This window comes from Centroberyx gerrardi, chromosome 5 (assembly GCF_048128805.1).
Source record: "Centroberyx gerrardi isolate f3 chromosome 5, fCenGer3.hap1.cur.20231027, whole genome shotgun sequence".
Classification (NCBI taxonomy): domain Eukaryota; kingdom Metazoa; phylum Chordata; class Actinopteri; order Beryciformes; family Berycidae; genus Centroberyx; species Centroberyx gerrardi.
The window spans coordinates 10,068,875-10,074,907 of NC_136001.1; positions in this window are offsets into that span (position 1 = coordinate 10,068,875).

The following is a 6,033-nucleotide window of genomic DNA, read 5'->3' on the forward strand; positions in this document are numbered from 1 at the left end:
TACTGCACTGCATAAATATCCATCTTAACAGGTTTTACAATGTTTTGATCAGTCTTTAAATCTTAACCTTTTTGAAAAATGTAAGAATATCTGCTAACAGGTTGAGATTTTTGCACTCCAATGCAGTTTGATTTGCTTCAAGATTTCTCCTGAAAAATGTGTCAGTATCTGAAAATAAGGCAAGTTGCGCCACTTGTTTCAATTTAATATCACTTGCACAAAGAAAAATAAGATTTAAAGACTCAGTACAAGGCTAAATGACTTGATATGAGATGTACATTTTTGCAGTTTATGTATAAATACTGCTACTGCAATATAGTTTTCACTGAGGTGAACCTGTAAGAGAAAAGATGGAAGATGTGGGCTGCAGGGTATCAAGAAAACGCCACAGCTCTGTTGTATCTTAGTTTTGATCTTTGACTGTTGAACTTGCTCACTTTATGACTGATAATATTTTTGTTGTTACATTTTCTTTTGGTTTTCCAACATGCAAGTGTTTGTTGTCGTCCTGATTTTCATTACAAGATTTCCTCTGATTTGAAATTTTCTGTGGCAAGATGTTTTCTTACAAATAAAGTTAATAATAATAATAATATTTTGAACCCTTTGCATCTGTATAAACAGTACTATCAAGCATTTTGAGATTGGCTATTCTTGTCAGTCCTATACTTGCAACCTTTCAGATTCTTCAGTCTTTCCATTTGTGTTTCATGTTGTAAGTTTTCTTCTTTCTCTCTCTTTCACACACACACCTCTGTTTACTGTTTACTGCCCCGCTGCTCTCTGAGAGATCACTTCATCACCCTGCTGTTATTTATCCACCCAGACAAGTCACTTATCTTCCTGCTTTTCCCGCCCTCCTTCTTTGGCACTCCACTGTGCATATTCCCAGGGTGTTGCACATGACACCTTCAGTCTTAACCCATTTTAATGAGCACCAAACACTTATCTTCCTGGCTTCCCTGCCCAAAATCCAGCTCATCTTGTAGATAGAATGTCCGTTGTAACACAGCCTGCACACTTGACTTAATAGGATATGGAATTGCTAAAAATGTGAAACAAGGCTCATGAATGTGAAAGATTTATTTTCTGTCTGTTGGCTCTTGCATAGCAAATATAACTAGAATAATTAAAGTGATACTATGCACCACCTGGAATGTAAAACACCTGATTTTCATATTTCACACATACCCCAGGTGAAAACAGGTGCTCCTCAAATTAAGCACACAAAGTATCAAAGCAGTGCACACAGAATGTCGACTCACAGTCAAGGTTTCTGTCCCTGTTGGCTTTTATTATCGCGAGGCAGTAACTCTGGTTAGCTTGAATGGTCTGTTGTCCTCAAGTGTGTATGGCTGTGCAGCAGTAAGCCCTTGAGATAAGAACCTTGTCATCTATTTGTTTATGGTGCCTCGTGGGCCTCTTAGGAAAAGCATGAATGGAAATTCTATTACTGCAGCAATCTTGTACACACACATCTATACACACACACACACACACACACACACACTTCCATTGCACCACAATGGCTTCGTCTTCAACTTTGGCTCGGTTTACATGCACAGAGTGACCTGGCTATTGGCCATACTCTGGTTAAAGGAAGAATCCACACTTAAACACTTTAACTCTAACCCTAACCCTAAAACATCAACGGTAAACGTCAGGTTTTGGTGTCAGTCCCTCAGAATCCAAGAGCAAGCACTTCTTTCTAGACTCTCCATTTTGCTCCACAATCACACAGGGAGAAATCCATCGTAGAAGAGGCCGAGATACTAATTTCTCCACCGACAGTATCCTCAATAGTCCATAATGCAATCATCCACATTGTGTTTTGACTAAGGGGGCGCAGCTGCGATGAGCCCCGATGTTCACAAACTCGTTTGTTCGCTTGCTATATTTTGCCCACCTTTAATTGACAGCAACAAGTTCACGCCCATTCTCTAGGGTTTGTCAAAAAGGCATTCTGGGAAATGCAGGAAATCACTACCTGAAGTGGAAGTAGACAAGGCAGGTTGAGGGAAAGTGGGTACACCAAAAAAAAAACACTGGACTGAACTTTGCAAAAGTGATATCTAACAGTGTAAGAGTATCCGAGGATAGATTTTACCTTTAAGGTTTTATTCGGCTGAAGCTTTGTACATAAACCTTTGGTACCCTGTGATTGAGTCTCCCTGTTGCCATGAATAAACCAGTTAACAGAATATTCCTGTCCACAGATAGAACAGGCCGCCAGCAACAAAGTATGAAAAGCTTCGGCCGTCAGCTCCCCTCTCCCTATTTGACTGAGGTTACTTTTGTTACAGGGGAAAGAAGTGATCCATACACTACAGTAAGAGTAACATTGCTCGCCATGATATTTGTTGTTGACATCAAAATGTACCATAATGCTTTGTGGCAAAGTAAAAGGAGTAAGATGTGTAATCGGGTTATCCCAACCCAGGTAAGGTGTTTACATGCTTCGAACCAAAACCGAGTTACTTGAGAAACCGGGTTAAGAACAGAATTCTCCTTGCATGCCAGTGTGTCACCTCACTTTTTTACACCGTTTTTTTCTGAATCCTGTCCTGTTTTTCCTGTCTTTCCCTTGCGAAAGCATCTGGGAGAGATCTTAATTAACGAGTAACCCGTCTGTTAATGATTCATTCCTACCGAGCTCCTAACGAGAATGGGAGGCTGATATTCTAAAGGAGGAGGAGGAGGAGGAATCTGAGGAGGAAGGTGGGGGAAGGGGAAAGGGAAGTGGAGGGAGATGTGGGTGGGGGGGAGTGGCTGGCAGCCCAACAAGCTGTTGATTAATAAGGAGCTGCTGGGCTGCCTCTCCTGAGTGTTGCATGCAGGCAGGGTTGACACATCCTCAGGCACACACCTGTGATTCCTCTGAGTCAAGGACACGCTCGCTGCCATTGTTGTTCGATGCAATAAAAGGAACTCAATTTGTCAGGTCTGTTATTGCATTAGAGACAATCCCCGGAGAGGCTTTGTGAGAATGAATTCCTGGGCTTCAGGACCGCCGACTTCCAAAACAATAAGAAATGTCTTATTTACAGCGTGTCGAGCTGACCAATATTTCTGAAATCAAATTCACCGATAGATTTTTAAAGGAATTTGTTATATTGCTTATTCCTGAGAAAACTTATGAGAGTAAAGCTAACTACTTTTACTCCTCCATAACTCTGTAATATAGACAATTCACTGCACACATGACAAGTGACTCGGCTTAGGTGTAAATAGTGGTTCAAATAACAAAGAGACTTCTGCATGTTTACTGTAGGTCAATGCAAGTTTCATTCAGTATTCAACCATTCTATCATGTCAAACGTCAACTTTCAGGATCAAAATAACAATCATTTCATTCACAAAGTACACACAAAGAAATGTACAAAAAAAACAACATTTATATCCAATGTGGAGAAAAAATCATTGCCTGAAGTTCATAATTCAACAAAAGTATTTTCAAGTCAGCCAAGAACTTCTTGCTATCCTCTAAAAGTCATTTTTATTGATCACCGACCATGTATGATATTCATACCTACGGAGGAATTAAAGCCTTGCTACTCCTTTTGTCCTATTTTTTCATTCCTTTTTTATTTCTTCTATCTTGTAATTCCCTCTTATTGCTGTTCCTTATTCCCCATTTATCCTCAATTTCCTCTTCCCATTCCTCTCTCAGTCTTCATTCATTGTTTCTCTCAAACAAGAATGTAAGCTAGACTTTTTGTGTGGAAAAAAAAATGTAAATACCTTATTTTCTTCTCAACACACTTTCCAAATATAGGCCAAGAGACTGGGGATAAAAATATGACGTTCAGAGGTGGTGAGGTCAAATCGAAAAAACCCAGGGCTGTGAGACCTGGGTTAATTATACAGCACAGAGCACAGAGAATGATAAAGAATATTGATGTGCTTTGACCTGTGTGTGTGTGTGTGTGTGTGTGTCTCATCGGGTTTGGGTGAACAGAAGAAAGAGACAGGAAGGTTGCAGGTGTGAATCCCTGGCCTGGATGGGAAAATCTGTGCGGAGAAATTGAACGAGTAACAGTCTCCTTTCCCTCAACAACTTACTTAACCCCCCGCCTGCTGACTGGAGCTCCCAGGTTTGAATGTGTGAAGCAAAGCACTGCTGGAAAAACAAGAGCATGCACGCTCAGCAAGCCTTCCCCCGTATAAATAAATGTTTCAAATGTGAAATTGATTCAGGAATGCCATTTTTATGCCTGGAGCATCTCGAGTCCCCTGGGAGAGCTGCCTCAACCCTTGACCTTTTCACACCGCTGCCCCGTGCACCTGTCACTATGGCGATAAGGGCATCAAAATTGATTCCAATTACCCTCCAGTCCACACCAACCAGCAGTCAGTGGGGTCAACAAATCCCTCACCCTTAACCAAGGAACGCTGTGGTTGGTTTTATTCGTTGGTTAACATGAAACAAAACAAACAAATGTCCAATATACAGTATGTAATAAACCATCTAAATGTGTAGACCTGGCGACTGCAAACAGCTGTTAACCTGTACATGTGTCAGTGGTCACCATAGCAACCTTTGGAGCCAGTCAGAGCTCTGTATTTAGCATGATGGAGATGCTGTATCTTTAGCTTCATCCTCATCATAACCATTTGTGGCATTGTCTTCAATATGTTCCATTTGCTGTATTCTTATCTATATTGTAGTCTTATGCTTCTTCAGTGACCCAATTTCCCCATGGAGATCATTAAAGTTTCATTTTATCTTATCTCAGAGTGTGTTGACTTCAGTTTTTTACCAATTACTTGATGAAGACTCAGAGTCAAAACGTACATAGTTTAATAAATGACTGGAGCATTGGACACAGTGTTCTTTATTTCAGTGTTCTTCATTTTATCCTCCATGAGTGACTAGACTCCGGCACCTGCTGTAAAGTCTGGATGGAGTGGATGTGTGTGTCTTATCTTGTTGGTTTTAAGCATTCAAATGAACGCATTCTCAAATGACAACCATCTCTCCATAAGCTTTATCTCCAAATGTGCCTTGAATATCTCTCAAAAATAACTTTTTTTTAAATAACCTTTGGCTGTACTCTCCCCAAGCACTAGGTGAGAGTACAGCAGAGAGAGAGAGAGAGAAAGAGGGAGGGAGGGAGAGAGAGAGAGAATAATGAACAGTGAACAAGGACCTGGTGGTTCGATGAGTGCAGATGATGAATGACCACGGGGAGGGAGTAGAGGACCAGAGCAGAAGCACAGCCATTTTTTACTCCGCTGTCACAAATGTATTTTTAATGAATCTGCACCTCTGACTCCTCTGCAGAGCAGGCCTGTTCCTTAAGGCCAGCATGACCCCAATATTTTCTGGGAAGCAGCAGGGCTGAACAAACCCACTTTAGCTCCGGCGCTGTAATGTAAATAACTTCCTCCTGGTTGTTGAAGCCATCAGTCTAGATCCTCATTACTATCCTTACCTGGACCAAGAATAGGGGCTGTCCCCGTCTCTGTCCTTGTAGCAGGTGGGGTAGTTTCACCTTGAATTGCTCCTGTGCGCTTGGCTCCTGTGTTTCCCAGAGATTTTTTTTTCCTCGGGAGAATGAAAAGTCCCTGAAAGCAGCATTTCTACCAGGTGACGCTAAAACTATCCATTGAAATCAACACAGGGGTCAAGCCTCTCGATGGCTTGACCCAGCCTGCCTGTGTATTTGTAGGGGAAACGTTGCTACTCTCCATTTCCAGTCAGTTGTAACATGGGTTCAGTTCAAATCTTTATTGAATTCCAAATGAAGGTGGTAGCAAATTAATTCTGCTGGTACCAAAAGTACACACAAGATTAATGAAGAAGTGAAAAGAGGGAGGGGAAAAAACCAAGCAGAGGGGGAGTGGGAGTGGAGGAGAGTTACCTGCTGATTTCCTACAGGCAAACACCCTAGAGCATGCTGCTGACACTGATGTGCTATAGGTGGAGAGAAGGAAAACTAGGAGGAATATATATTTCCCACAGTACACCGTGTTTTGATAGGGTGGGATATTGAGGATGAGCTCAGAATATGAAGAAAAAGCAGGAGATCG